Source organism: Triticum dicoccoides, chromosome 4B (genome assembly GCF_002162155.2).
Source record: "Triticum dicoccoides isolate Atlit2015 ecotype Zavitan chromosome 4B, WEW_v2.0, whole genome shotgun sequence".
In the NCBI taxonomy this organism is placed as follows: Eukaryota; Viridiplantae; Streptophyta; class Magnoliopsida; order Poales; family Poaceae; genus Triticum; species Triticum dicoccoides.
Genome location: NC_041387.1, coordinates 117,665,758 through 117,681,820, shown reverse-complemented (window position 1 = coordinate 117,681,820; position 16,063 = coordinate 117,665,758).

Sequence of the window (16,063 nt, the reverse complement as noted above, 5' to 3'; positions counted from 1 at the left end):
CTGCTTGCTCTTCTTTACCATGTTCCTCTTTCATTCTTCTTTAATATGTACTGCATATGGAGCAAAATGAGTGAATCTACACTCGAAAATGTATCTGGATACATTTGTATGTGATCCATAGTGGAAATCTCTACCAAGACATATATTTTGGAACGGAGGGAGTATGATAGTAGAACAGTATGTTCCTTGTACTGAAGATGAGCAGGGACATTTGCAGTGCAGAGGTCTATACGGTCGGTTGTGATGGACACTTTGAGCCTCTTTGATTCGTAGGATGTTGTAAACATAGGAATAGGATTTGTAGTGACCTGCCCACTTGAATCCAAATAAGAATAGCAAGGAAATGCAGGGAGCTTTGTCGCCTTTGAGAGTTACACTGATATTAACAGTACCACACCTTCAGTTGAAGAGAACTGGTATACGAAGCCTTTCTAGCCGTACCGGCAGTTATAGCACATATATTCCAGCAAGTTCCACTTTGCTGATTTTACTCCGATGCTTACGGTTTTCCCCGTTATATCTACACTATGATCTGTGTAGCTGCTTTGTGTCGCACTGGCAGCAATCCACTCTTGAAGCTAAACACTGGAATGACTTACAAAATTGGCACCAAGGCATTGAGTGCCATTCTGGATGCAATGAAACTCATACGCTCCCCACCTGTTGATTCTTGTTCAGAATATGATCCTCATGACTATTCTAACCTCGAGGAGTCAAAGGCAGATGGCCTGTCCTGTTCACCCATCAAGGTGCCTATTCTAATTTGGCAAGGTTTTATTGATTGCGCGTATCTTGCATATGTTGTCTTGCATTTCTTCTACATTGTTGCACTGCCATCTGCTTAGTTTACTCATCATATATGTCGAGATGCCATGCCCATCCATTATCAATACATATTCCATCTATCATCATACCATGTTTTTTCACTCAAATGTTGTTCTTGTGCATCAGACATCAAAAAGGAAGAGGGTTATTGCCGAACCTGAAGGAGCACCAGCAAAGTCCTTGAAAATCGTCGGGGTGCCGGAGAAATCAGACAACACCCCACTTATATTGGCTGTACAACCAGTGACACAAAACGTAGGACCGACTCCAGCAGACTGTACCCATACTTCACAGGCCACACCACTAGCCCCACCACACAGGACCTGCACTCCAGCAAAAGGTATATCGATTTCATTTGCCATAGCACCAGCCGTACCACAGAAATATCCCACTCCAGCAAAAAGTGTAGCAAGTCCACTGGCCGAAGACCTATCCCAACTGTAGAGACGGCCAATTCCTGTAGATTGGAACCCCATTCTAGTTATTCCCAGTTTAAAAGATAATGCTTTCAATGTTGTTAGGGACTACATGCATATATTCCCATCATGGGAAGATTATAGTGAAGACAAACACCATTTTCACATCTTTCTGTCCAACTTACGTGTAAGTGCTATTATTCATGGTTATTATTTTCCTGTTTTCTGCTGAGTGAACACATCAATGATTTACATTACATTGTTGTAACTATGCAAGGGTCAATCTGGATAGTCATGACGAGAAAAGCTTGCTTGTGCTTTTCAAGGAAGCATTGCAGCAGTATCGGTGTTACCTGAGGAAATCACACATTGATGGCAAGTCTATAAATGAATTTCCGGTGAAGTCTCCTGTGCTAAATTTAGAAGACATTGAATGGAAAAACCTTGTTATGCACTGGTCTCGTTCCCAGGATGAGGTACTGTCTATGAAATCACATGACAATTTGAACTTCTACTTTTCCGCATGTGCCTTACGGATCTTTTTTGTAGGAAATCTGCTCGAAGAAGAATTCTAGTTTGAAAAGAACGACATGATACCACAAATATGCTGCCCGCTGCTTTACTCTTGTTAGTACATGTTGTCCTGTATCACTGTACTTGCATACATACCTGGTTCATTATGTGACAACAGTATGCATGATAGCTTGCTTATCAATTGTTCGCTCCAAATTATCTGATCTGTATGAATGGTTACATTAGTGTAGAATATATCCAATGCCAATGAATTTTTTTAGCTCTGCATTTTTCTTGTAAGTACATGTTGTCCTTTACAATGTACTTATATTGACAGGTAGTTGTTCATGTACCATTACTCTGCAACTTATTTTCCTTTGCCCTCCATTTTCTACACATCAGATCTATACTTACTCTTACCATAATGTTGGTACTGAAGAAGTTTAGTTGTGCATTGCTCTTGGCTGTACCTTTTGCCTGTATCACTGCACTTACATTTATAGCTACTTGGTTATGTAGCATCACTCTTCATCTTATCTTAAATATTCTCCATTTTTTCGTATATTATCACATCTATATTTACTCTTAACAAAATGTAGATTAAAGGCAATGCTTATGAAGAAGATTCTGTGGTACACTTCTTGAATTGCCCCCCCATCAGCATGGACAAGGGATTTATAGAGCCTATCTTCACCAATAATGTAAGTTTGTCCTTCTCAAGCCTTCAAACTTTGTTGTGTATATTTGGTTAGGCATGACTGCAACAGTTGTTTATTTTTGGTGTCTGCATCAAATTGCATGTTTAAAGTTTATTATGTAGTTCATAAACAAAAGTTTGTCCTTCTCAATTTAAGTTTTCAGTTGTAAAACCAAGTTCCTTCTTCATACCATGTAAATTAAACTATATAGAGCAAGTGATCTTCTTTTGCACTGCATGTATGCTTCTGTTCTTCGTCCGTAATCCAGTGGTGTGGTGAACCTACTCACTACATCACAATGTCATATTCTACAATGTCTTAACTATGAACAAGGTCATATCATTCTACTATTATTTAAACCATCTCTTCATTTGCCAATCTGAAATGGGATAAATTGACAGCACACTAACCATTGATACTTATGAGTTCTTGATCTGTAATCCAGTGGTGTCGTGAAGCTGCCAACTCCTTGACAATGTCATTTCATGCCATGTCTTGACCTGAACAATACCATATTGTGTTAATGCAATTTTAAACTGTGTCACTTTATTCGTCAGTAAAAAATGTGATGAATTGTTAGCACTGATACTTTTATGTGCAAAACCTGTCATCTGTTTGCTTGTTTATCTTTCAGAGTGAGGAAGATATAAATGTTGAACAAGCAAAGTCTCACCATCTTGCTCAGCTGCTTGTGCTACAGCTCCCCAGCGGGGCTAACCTTTCTTGAACTCTATTGAAGTGTTGTCGGTTTTGTATATTATTTTGTCGGCGTGTTTATTTGCACTGGTGGCGATCTTTGATGCCTAGTGTATGTAATCTGCTGTCTGCTTGTGCTTTGTTATCATAGTGGCAAACTTTGATGTCCAGTGGATGTAATATGCCATAATTTCTTTATTGTATAGTGTAGGTTTTTTCTAATTCATGATGCTGCAGTTATTTTACTGTATACATATCCTATCTTCGCAGTAAACCGGACAAACCGTAAAATTACGCTACATAATCGGGCCGTCATGCTATCACGATGTATGTTCCGCATCATGGGCCCTGTCATCTTGGTCCGTTAAAAGGCCAGAAGTAAACTGGCCCACTAGTAGATTCGGGAGTAACCCCCGGCCCTCTTTTCGCAAGAAAACTCAATGGGCTTTTAGGAGGCTGAGAAGTAGGTTGGGCCTGAAATGTGCCGAACAGCTCACAGGCCTTCAGCAGCCCGAAATGGACCCCGGCCCATGATTGTGCGAATCAAATCATGGGCTTTTAACAGGCCAAAATTTTCTCGGTCCTTGTTTGGCCCAATTAGATATCGGCTGCGAGCAGGCCGGATGCAAACCGGGCCGTAGTTAGGCCCAACTATATGATGGGCTTTTAACAGGCCAAAATTAATATAGGGCCGAAATGTTAAACGAGCCCTTAACAGGCCGAAACTAATATCAGGACGAATTACTAAATGGGCCTTTAGCAACTGGGCCCAAAAGCATAGCGTCCAGTTGACAGGCCGAATCTGATTTGGGCCATAATTTAGCCCAAAGCTTCTTAAAGGGTCGGACCTGATCTGGGCCGTAATTTGGCCCAGAATGTGGTAGGCTTTTAACGGGCCGGATCTTATATGGGCCATTATTAGGCCCGGAATATGGCACACCATTAATGGACTGGATCAAATAAGGGCCGACATTTGGCCCAAAACATGGCACCCACTTAATGGGCTGGCCTACTAGGGTCCTCAAAATCTTGTGGGCCTACAGCTGGGCTGGCTCATTAATGTCGGTGAAATCTCGTGGGCCTTTAGCTGGGCCGTCCCATTATGATCCGCAAGAATCTTGTGGGCCTTTACCTGGGCCGGCCCATTATGGCACACAAAAATCTTGTGGGCCTTTACCTAGGCCGGCCAATTATGGCCCGCAAAATCTTGTGGGCCTTTAGCTGGGCCAGCCCATTATGGTCCGCAAACTATCGTGGGCCTTTAGCTAGGCCGGCCCATTATGGTCCGTAAAATCTTGTGGGCCTTTAGTTGGGCCGACCCATTTAAACTTGATGGGCCGGTCCACGTGTCGACATATCATAGGCGCGTCTCACCCATTGGATGAGTGACACATGTGCCAACGCGGAGCTGACATGTGTCTCCTCCTGCCAATGATGATTTTACACGTGGAAAATCCCCATTGGTCGGGGCTATTAACGGGTTATCGGATCCAAAACCCGACCCGGTAGCTTAACGGCGTTCCGTTACGGTGGATGCCACGTGTCGGCCACCCTTGACGAAAGCACTTCTAAGACGCGCGATTTATCGTCATGGAAGTGGACACTTCCGTGATGATAATTTTGGTAATGTCATGGAACACTTCTACGACAACACAAGTATGACTATCTTGATTCTATCATAAAATCGTCATGGATGTACATGCATGACAAAAAACACAACCTACTGTGACAAACACGTATCATCGCGGAAGTGTATTTTTTTGTAGTGCCTGGAGGTTCTCCTCCATCTTCGGCAAGATTGCCTGATGCCTAGCCTTGCGAACCGCCAGGGTGTCCCTCATGCAGCACAAGAAAACCACAGCTACGCCAGGTAGGCTGAAGGGCATGCGTATGTAGCTGTGGGGTGGACCCTCGCATCGTCCAACACGAGACGGCCAGATGAGCTGCCGAGACGCGGCCCTGTTGAGCCCGGGGATGTCGATGCAGACACAGAACTCCTTACCCTAGCCGGGGCAATGAGCCGCGCCTCCTGGCAGGCGACGACCGCCTTGTAGAACCCTTGCCTCTTGAATCTCCTCGATTGCCTTGCTGATGAACTCCTGAACGCCTGGTGCCTCCCGCCCGATGCCTTCTCCTGGGAAGCGTGCTCTGAAGAGCGCCTCCACATGGTGCCCGAGCGCCTCCCTCATGACTCTAGCTAGGTCTGAGGCCCTCCCAAGGAGAGCCCCCGAGCCCAGCTTGAGAGGGGCGCCGGGCGCGCCTTCCTATGCGATGGGTGAAGGTTCTGTGTCCGGGGACGCAAGGCTCAGTGCGACGTCCTCAAGCAATGCTCCTTCACGGGACACCTGTCCCAGCTGCAGCTTCTTTGTCTTGGGGACGACCTCAAGAGGGAGGGCTCCGCCCTCGTCTTCAAGGTTCTCGACCGCTGCAGCCTGGAAGGCGCGCTCGAGGGATCACACCGCATCCTTCTCTTGACATGCGACTGTGATGATGCTGCTGCTCCCTGGCATATTGAGGACGTTGTAGCCGTGGTGCATAGCTGCAATTAACTTGGCCAGTGCTGGGTACCCTAGGATGGCATTGTAGGTCAGACGGATGTCAGCGACGTCGAAGTCGATGAGCTCGGTGCGGTAGTTGTTGCGCTCGCCAAAGGTGATAGGGAGGGGGACCTGCCCTATCAGATGTGTAGAATCGTCGGTCACTCCTTAAAACGGCTTGGTTGGGTGAAGCTAGTAGTACGGCACTTGGAGTCTGTCGAACATCTGAACAGATAGGACATTGAGCCCCGCTCCTCCATCGATGAGAGTCTTGGTGACGACCACGTTGCTGATGGCGGGAGAGCAGAGCATGGGGAGCGTGCCAGCAGTGGCCGTGCACTTGAGCTGGTCTGAGGAGCTGAAGGTGATGGCGCACTTGGACTACCTGAGAGGGCGAGTTGCTTCGGGCTTGGGGAGTGCTGCATTCACCTCGCGCACAAACTGCTTGAAGATGCGGTGCAAATCTGGGGCCTGTGAGCCGCCCAAGATGCAGGCGATGGCTCGAGGCTCCTGGAAGGCCCAAGCCCCCTCGTCCTGGTGGTGATCTTTGTTCCTTCTTGGTGGTGAAGGCAGTGGAAGCAGAGCTGCATTGCCCTGAGGGCGCTCCTCACGAGGATGCTCCCTCTAGGTGCCCTCGCGAGGTTGGCCCTGTTAGCGGTCCTCCCGAGACTGGTTGCACCACTCCTGATGGTGGTCACGTCCGTCCCAGCGTCCTCCGCCTCGGCCACCTCCACGACCATAGCCTTGATCGTTGCACTCGGGGCGTCGATCAAGGTGCCCGTTGCGGAGGGTCCTGAGCTCCTGACAGTCGTTAGTGTTGTGGTTGTTAACGTTGTGGAAGAAGCAGACTGGCCGGTTGCTCTTAGATGACTCGGGGTGGTCGCAGCCGTGCTTCTTCTCTGGCTCCACTGCGAGCATGGCCGGCCCCTTGTGCTTCAGGTCCTTGGCCTTAGCCTTCTTGTCTTCTGGGTCGGCATCGGGGAGCTCGAGGAGGGAGAGGCGCCCATCCTCAGCCCTTGCGCACTTGTTCGCCACGTTGAACATCTCTAGAGCTGTTGAGAGATCCTCATGGATGGCGAGCTCCTCCTTCATCTTGACATCGCGGATGCCATTAGTGAATGCTGAGATGATGGCCTCGTCCGACACCTTGGGGATCTTGAGACAAACGTTGTTGAAGCACTGGATATACTTCTGCAGGGTCTATCCAGGCTGATGCTTGATGCGTCGCAGGTCACGCGCTGCGGGCGGGCGGTCGCGAGTGCCCTGGAAGTTGGCGATGAAGCGGTTGCGCATCTCCTCCCAGGAAGAGACCGACCCCTCGGGTAGGTTTAGGAGCCAAGAACGCGTGCCATCCTTGAGGGCCATCGGGAACTAGTTTGCCATGATCTTCTCGTCACCGCTGGCCGTCTCGATGCTCAGCTTGTAAAGCTACACGAACTCGGCGGGGTCGGCGGCGCCATCGTAGCGTGGAGGCAGGTCAGGCTTGAACTTGCTTGGTTAGATGACGTTGCGGAGCTCCGGAGTGAACGTGCAGCATCTTGCTGTGGCCAGTGGAGCCCGCCGAGGGGATGGAACCTGGTCCTGGTGCACTCACACCACCACCTCCTGTGGTGGTACGCGGGCCTGGTGCAGGGACACTGGAAGTACGCGTGCTTCTCCTTGAGGTCGCTGCACCACCTGACAGCTCACATCCTCCCGAGCAGGCCCATTATGGTCCGCAAACTATCGTGGGCCTTTAGCTAGGCCGGCCCATTATGGTCCGTAAAATCTTGCGGGCCTTTAGTTGGGCCGACCCATTTAAACTTGATGGGCCGGTCCACGTGTCAACATATCATAGGCGCGTCTCACCCATTGGATGAGTGACACATGTGCCAACGCGGAGCTGACATGTGTCTCCTCCTGCCAATGATGATTTTACACGTGGAAAATCCCCATTGGTCGGGGCTATTAACGGGTTATCGGATCCAAAACCCGACCCGGTAGCTTAACGGCGTTCCGTTACGGTGGATGCCACGTGTCGGCCACCCTTGACGAAAGCACTTCTAAGACGCGCGATTTATCGTCATGGAAGTGGACACTTCCGTGATGATAATTTTGGTAATGTCATGGAACACTTCTACGACAACACAAGTATGACTATCTTGATTCTATCATAAAATCGTCATGGATGTACATGCATGACAAAAAACACAACCTACTGTGACAAACACGTATCATCGCGGAAGTGTATTTTTTTGTAGTGCCTGGAGGTTCTCCTCCATCTTCGGCAAGATTGCCTGATGCCTAGCCTTGCGAACCGCCAGGGTGTCCCTCATGCAGCACAAGAAAACCACAGCTACGCCAGGTAGGCTGAAGGGCATGCGTATGTAGCTGTGGGGTGGACCCTCGCATCGTCCAACACGAGACGGCCAGATGAGCTGCCGAGACGCGGCCCTGTTGAGCCCGGGGATGTCGATGCAGACACAGAACTCCTTACCCTAGCCGGGGCAATGAGCCGCGCCTCCTGGCAGGCGACGACCGCCTTGTAGAACCCTTGCCTCTTGAATCTCCTCGATTGCCTTGCTGATGAACTCCTGAACGCCTGGTGCCTCCCGCCCGATGCCTTCTCCTGGGAAGCGTGCTCTGAAGAGCGCCTCCACATGGTGCCCGAGCGCCTCCCTCATGACTCTAGCTAGGTCTGAGGCCCTCCCAAGGAGAGCCCCCGAGCCCAGCTTGAGAGGGGCGCCGGGCGCGCCTTCCTATGCGATGGGTGAAGGTTCTGTGTCCGGGGACGCAAGGCTCAGTGCGACGTCCTCAAGCAATGCTCCTTCACGGGACACCTGTCCCAGCTGCAGCTTCTTTGTCTTGGGGACGACCTCAAGAGGGAGGGCTCCGCCCTCGTCTTCAAGGTTCTCGACCGCTGCAGCCTGGAAGGCGCGCTCGAGGGATCACACCGCATCCTTCTCTTGACATGCGACTGTGATGACGCTGCTGCTCCCTGGCATATTGAGGACGTTGTAGCCGTGGTGCATAGCTGCAATTAACTTGGCCAGTGCTGGGTACCCTAGGATGGCATTGTAGGTCAGACGGATGTCAGCGACGTCGAAGTCGATGAGCTCGGTGCGGTAGTTGTTGCGCTCGCCAAAGGTGATAGGGAGGGGGACCTGCCCTATCAGATGTGTAGAATCGTCGGTCACTCCTTAAAACGGCTTGGTTGGGTGAAGCTAGTAGTACGGCACTTGGAGTCTGTCGAACATCTGAACAGATAGGACATTGAGCCCTGCTCCTCCATCGATGAGAGTCTTGGTGACGACCACGTTGCTGATGGCGGGAGAGCAGAGCATGGGGAGCGTGCCAGCAGTGGCCGTGCACTTGAGCTGGTCTGAGGAGCTGAAGGTGATGGCGCACTTGGACTACCTGAGAGGGCGAGTTGCTTCGGGCTTGGGGAGTGCTGCATTCACCTCGCGCACAAACTGCTTGAAGATGCGGTGCAAATCTGGGGCCTGTGAGCCGCCCAAGATGCAGGCGATGGCTCGAGGCTCCTGGAAGGCCCAAGCCCCCTCGTCCTGGTGGTGATCTTTGTTCCTTCTTGGTGGTGAAGACAGTGGAAGCAGAGCTGCATTGCCCTGAGGGCGCTCCTCACGAGGATGCTCCCTCTAGGTGCCCTCGCGAGGTTGGCCCTGTTAGCGGTCCTCCCGAGACTGGTTGCACCACTCCTGATGGTGGTCACGTCCGTCCCAGCGTCCTCCGCCTCGGCCACCTCCACGACCATAGCCTTGATCGTTGCACTCGGGGCGTCGATCAAGGTGCCCGTTGCGGAGGGTCCTGAGCTCCTGACAGTCGTTAGTGTTGTGGCTGTTAACGTTGTGGAAGAAGCAGACTGGCCGGTTGCTCTTAGATGACTCGGGGTGGTCGCAGCCGTGCTTCTTCTCTGGCTCCACTGCGAGCATGGCCGGCCCCTTGTGCTTCAGGTCCTTGGCCTTAGCCTTCTTGTCTTCTGGGTCGGCATCGGGGAGCTCGAGGAGGGAGAGGCGCCCATCCTCAGCCCTTGCGCACTTGTTCGCCACGTTGAACATCTATAGAGCTGTTGAGAGATCCTCATGGATGGCGAGCTCCTCCTTCATCTTGACATCGCGGATGCCATCAGTGAATGCTGAGATGATGGCCTCGTCCGACACCTTGGGGATCTTGAGACAAACGTTGTTGAAGCACTGGATATACTTCTGCAGGGTCTATCCAGGCTGATGCTTGATGCGTCGCAGGTCACGCGCTGCGGGCGGGCGGTCGCGAGTGCCCTGGAAGTTGGCGATGAAGCGGTTGCGCATCTCCTCCCAGGAAGAGACCGACCCCTCGGGTAGGTTTAGGAGCCAAGAACGCGTGCCATCCTTGAGGGCCATCGGGAACTAGTTTGCCATGATCTTCTCGTCACCGCTGGCCGTCTCGATGCTCAGCTTGTAAAGCTACACGAACTCGGCGGGGTCGGCGGCGCCATCGTAGCGTGGAGGCAGGTCAGGCTTGAACTTGCTTGGTTAGATGACGTTGCGGAGCTCCGGAGTGAACGTGCAGCATCTTGCTGTGGCCAGTGGAGCCCGCCGATGGGGTGGAACCTGGTCCTGGTGCACTCACACCACCACCTCCTGTGGTGGTACGCGGGCCTGGTGCAGGGACACTGGAAGTACGCGTTCTTCTCCTTGAGGTCGCTGCACCACCTGACAGCTCACATCCTCCCGAGCAGGCGCCGGGCGCAGCGGGTCGCGCCGGGGTGCCACACGCCTTGGCCCGACGATGACGCCCTGGGCCGGAGGTGGTCGTGGAGCCCCATGAGCCACATTGCCCGCGGCAGGCGGCTGCTGAGGCAGTGAGCGGGCCGGAGCGGCGGAGCCCCCGGCCATGCTGACGAGCTCAGCGATCCGCTTGAGCCACTCCTCGTAGAAGCCGCCGACCGGGCGGTAGCAATGGAGCTCCCGCACCATAAGCAGAGCGGCTTGCACGTTCGCTGGGCCACGACGCGCGTGGGAGGAGGAAGCTTCTGGAGTCAGTGACGGAGTAGCGGTGCGCCCGTCCTGACGCACCGACGGGTGCAGCAAAGAATCTTGCTGCTCGTGGCCAGCAGGGCCCGTGGCGGCGTTGGCCATCGGAGACGGAGCATGACGAGCACAACCATTTCCCGCAGGGGCCATCTGAGGAACGCGTGCGGCGACTATAGCCTGCCGCTCAGCGCGAGCCCAGCATGCATCGGCCATGGAGGTGTCGGAGTGGCGGTGGATCGATCAGCGGAAGAGAAGATCTGACGCCCCCCTTCCTGGCATGCCAAATGTCGGATTACGGGTTCCTCAAACCCTTGAGAGGTTCGAACTCTGGGGTGCGTGCGGAGATCTCAACCTACCCAGCCTGCCTACTCGCGATCCTCCTAAGCATAGCACGATGAGCTCGAAGAGACAAAGAGACACAACATTTTTATCCTAGTTCGGGCCACCTTGCGGTGTAATACCCTACTCCAGCGTTTTGGTGGATTGCCTCGGAGGGCTGAGGATGAACTAGTACAGTGGATGAACTAAACTTAGGAGGTGAGGTGTTGTTGAGCTTGAGAGAGTTGAGGGGATGTGAACTGGATTCGATTGGCCCGCCTCTATGGTGGTGGCTAAGTCCTATTTATAGCGGCCTTGGTCCTCTTCCCAAATGTTGGCGGGAAGGAATCCCACAACGGACGGATTTGAAAGGGGACAAGTTGTACAACTTATCCTGACAAAAGTAGTCTTTGCCTGCGAAAAGCCTCTGGTCGTGACGCTGTGGTGGGCTCGGCGATGATCTCCATCCTGCCGTCCTGGCAGTCTTGGTCTTGTTGCACCAGAATGGAAACCTTTGGCTGATTCCTCGGGACTCCGCGCCTGTGGCTTGCCTCCTTTGCACCGAAGAGGAAACCTGCGCTCTGCGCCCTCCTGGCGCCCGCCTGGCCTTGGTCATCATGGCTCACGTCAGCTGAGCCTCGTGAGGTAAACCTTGCATAGAACTCTTCGCCCCTCAGGAGCCAGCCTGAAGAGGCCGATCCCCTCGGGGGTCTTGGCATCGTCCGCCTTGCGAGGCTTGGCCCCTCGCGAGGGTCTTGAGCTGTTGACGCTGAAGCTGGGCCGTACTAGGCCGTCGATGGAGCCACGTGGTGGGCCGCATGCAGGCAGGTCTGGATACCCCCATATCCAGAACGCCGATAGTTGTACTTCCTCGTTTCCTTTGTCTTGACGTGTTCCACTTGTGGATGCCTCCAAGTCAACTTGTGGTTCACCTTGGTGTGAAGTTGAGGCTTCCACTTGAACGGACGAGGTACTCTCCTTCACCTCCGTTGGGCGAATCTTGCCAATAGACAAGTCTTGAATTGCTTCCGAGGGATCTTTATCTCCTACATCAATTAGCAATTTCTCTACTTGCGAGCCGTTATATTCATCAAAATTCACATCGACCCTCTCTTCAACCTTTCAGGTGAAATTGTTGTAGACACGGTAAGTGTGAGAGTTTGATCCATAACCGAGTAGGAAACCTTCTTGAGATTTAGGGGTAAATTTTGAACGACGATGCTTATCAAGAATGTAGCACTTTGAGCCAAATACTCGAAAGTATCCAACTTGGGGGTTTGTTACCGGTGAGAAGCTCGTATGCCGTCTTGCCGAGAAGCTTGTGAAGATATAGTCAATTTGTTGCATGACAAGCTATCTCAACCGCTTCCACCCAAAAGTGTCTTGCCGTCTTGTATTCATCAAGCATCGTTCTCGCCATCTCAATGAGTGTCCGATTCTTCCTCTCAACAACTCCATTTTGCTGAGGTGTGTACGTAGCCGAAAACTCATGTGAAATTCCTTCTTCGTCAAGAAAGGTATCCACATTGGCGTTCTTGAACTCCATTCCATTATCGCTCTGAACCTTCTTGATCTTCACTTCAAATTTATTTTGGGCCTTCCTAGCAAAGTTCTTGATCATCAAGAAAGAACACCCACTGTCGTGGAATTGTCACGGTAGATGTCCTAGTGTGATGACTTAGTCGTGAGGCCAACGCATCTATGTGGTAGCTTGAGAGGGGTTGGGCGGAATTGAGAAACGCAACAGAAGACAAGGATTTAGACAGCTTCGGCCCCCGGGAAACATCATCCGGTAACAACCCTACATGCTGTTTGTGGCTAGGTCTTATTATGTCACCGTAAATTGGCTCTCCTAGTTATGTCTAACCCTTAAGATTATTTCCCTCCCCTCTTGGGGTGCCCTGCCCCTCCTTATATAAGTTGAAGGGGCGGTTTACAAGTAGAGTCCATCTCAGACTAAGACTTAAACTATTTTGACTTCCCTTCATGGGCTTCTTAACCTGTTGGGCTTGTTAACCCCAGGCGATTCTGTCTACCGGGTTATGAATGTTTGCCGGGTTATGATTGTCTGTCGGTTTATGATTGTCTGCCGGGTTATCATCTGACTTAACACCTTCCGAGTTATCATCTGACTTAACACCTGCCGGGTATCATCTGACTTAATACCTGTTGGGTTATCATCTGACTTAACACCAGTCTTAACTGCCAGTCGGTTTATCACCTTACTTAACACCTGTCTTAACTGTCAGCCGGTTTACCAAGTCCCAGCCGGGTTATAACTCCTGTCGGGTCAGACCGCGGGGTATATCCCCGACACCACGTAAATCTTGAAAAATCATCAACAATGACCAATCCGAATGAGTTACCACCGAGTCTCTTGTAGGCGTTGGGACCAAAAAGATCCATATGAAGTAGCTCGAGTGGTCTTCTCGTGGTCATGATGTTCTTCATGGGATGACTTCCTCCAACTTGTTTTCCTGCTTGGCAAGCACTGCAAAGTCTATCCTTGTCAAATATGACATCTTTAACACCAAGGATATGATCACCTTTAATAAGCTTATAAAGCTTTCGCATGCCCACGTGACCTAACCTTCTATGCCATAACCAACCTTTAAAGGATTTAGCAATTAAGCAAGTTCTAGGTTGTGCTCTTTTAGTGAAATCAACAATGTATAGATCACCTCTACGTATACCGGTAAATACCATATTATGATTATATCTTCGAAACACTTGGCCATCTACTTCAGTGAATAGAACATTGAAACCGAAATCGGCTAGTCTAGATACGAAAAGTAAATTGTAGACAAGAGATTCAACGAGCATAACATTTTGGATGGAGCTGTCATGTGAGATGGCCACCTTACCAAGGCCAACCACCTTACCCTTTGAGTTATCACCAAAGGTGACATACTTTCGGGGACCATCATTCTCAGCAAGCTCTCGAAACATATCCTTGTCTCTGTTCATGTGATCGGTACATCCACTATCAAGAACCCATTCCTTTCCTCCGGCCATGTAGCCATGAAGGTTAGCCAAAAGATCAAAGTGTCTCATTGACTCATCTAGGTCAAAGTCACTATCATCATCCTCATCATAATATCCATGTTCAACATCATCTTGTGATTGATAATCACCTAGAGAGAGTGATTCTTTAGATTTATGATCATGACAATGTGCATCTTTATGGATTGTAATGACTTGTGAGATGATGCTACTAATGACTCCAACATCTCCCTTGACACGCATGAGATCACTAAGCTCAAATAGACAATCACCAAATTTAGGATCACTAGGATTCATTTTATGAAAAGCAATGGACTTTTGAAGAATCTCATCTAGATTTTTCAAAGAGTAGTTTGGAAAGTGTTCCTTAAGATATCTCCATATAGTATAAGCACATTCAAATGTAGGCAAGCATACAAGCAAATTTCTAGGAAATCCTCTTATGATAAGATCAATAGTTGTAAGATTGCGGGTCATGTCAATATACTCATCGGGGGTAGGATGCAAGGGATCAATAGGAGGCTAACAAGGGCTAGTAATATACTTGTTCAAATTATATTCATTAAAAATCTCAAGAACCTCATTTTTCCAAGCACTATAGAACTCTCCGTCAAGCATAGGCACTCTACGTCTAATACTACCAACCGTAGACTCACCCATCTTCCTCCAATGGTGATTAAACCAAAGGAAAGGAGACCAATGCTCTGATACCAATTAAAGGGATAGAGAAGAGGTGTCTAGAAGGGGGTGATTAGACCCTCAACAAGCAAAAGTAGCAGTTTTTAAGTTCTTCAAGTTGAGGTGGAGTTTTAGCACAAGTTTAAGCATTCACAATACATTTCAAGCAAGCATGGCGAGAGTACAAGCAGCGGGAAGAGTAAAGCATGCTAGTTGCAAGAAAGTAAATGGATGGGATTGGAATGTGCAAACGCAATGAAGACACGGAGATTTTTGGCATGGTTCCGATAGGTGGTGCTATCGTACATCCACGTTGATGGAGACTTCAACCCACGAAGGGTAATGGTTGCGTAGGTCCACGGAGGGCTCCACCCATGAAGAATCCACGAAGAAGCAACCTTGTCTATCCCACCATGGCCATCGCCCATGAAGGACTTGTCTAACTCGGGTAGATCCTCACGAAGTAGGCGATCTCCTTGCCCTTACCTCGTTGGTTCAACTCCACAATCTTGTTGGAGGCTCCCAAGTGACACATAACCAATCTAGGAGACACCACTCTCCAAAAGGTAATAGATGGTCTATTGATGATGAACTGCTTGCTATTGTGCGTCAAATGATAGTCTCCCCAACACTCAACTCTCTCACACAGATTTGGCTATGGTGAAAAGACGATTTGAGTGGAAAGCAACTTGGGGAAGGCTAGAGATAAAGATTCTTGTGGTTGGATTGGAATGTCTTGGTCTCAACACATGAGTAGGTGGTTCTCTCTCAGAAAATGAGTAGTGGAAGTGTAGGCACGTTCTGATGGTTCTCTCATAAATGGAGAAGGGGGTGGAGGGGTATATATAGCCTCCACAAAAAGTCCAACCATTACACACATTTGACCCAACTCGGTCAGACCGAATAGAAGAACTCGGTGAGAACGATTTAGTTCAAAATGTGAATGTTAGGAATCTCGATGGGACCAACATGATCAACTCGGTGGGACCGATGTGCTAGGGCTAGGGCAAAACCTCATCTCAGTGAGACCGATTGCATGAACTCGGTGAGGCCGAATTCAGCAATGAGCAAACAGAGAGTTGGTCAGGAAAACTCGGTGGGACCAATCGCTCATTTCAGTGAGACCGGAATGTTACAAAGGGAAACAGAGAGTTTTGCATTGCAAACTCGGTGGGACCGAGATCCCGATCGGTGAGACCGAATTGTCTAGGGTTTCTGGCAGTGGCTATGTCAACAGATCTTGGTGGCGCCGGATAGATCAAATCGGTAGGGCCGAGTTTGACTTTCAGTTTTGGACATATTTGGAGTGGGAAAGGGGTTGAGGGTTTTGGAGCAATATCACTAAGCACTTTGAGCAAGCAGACCATTAA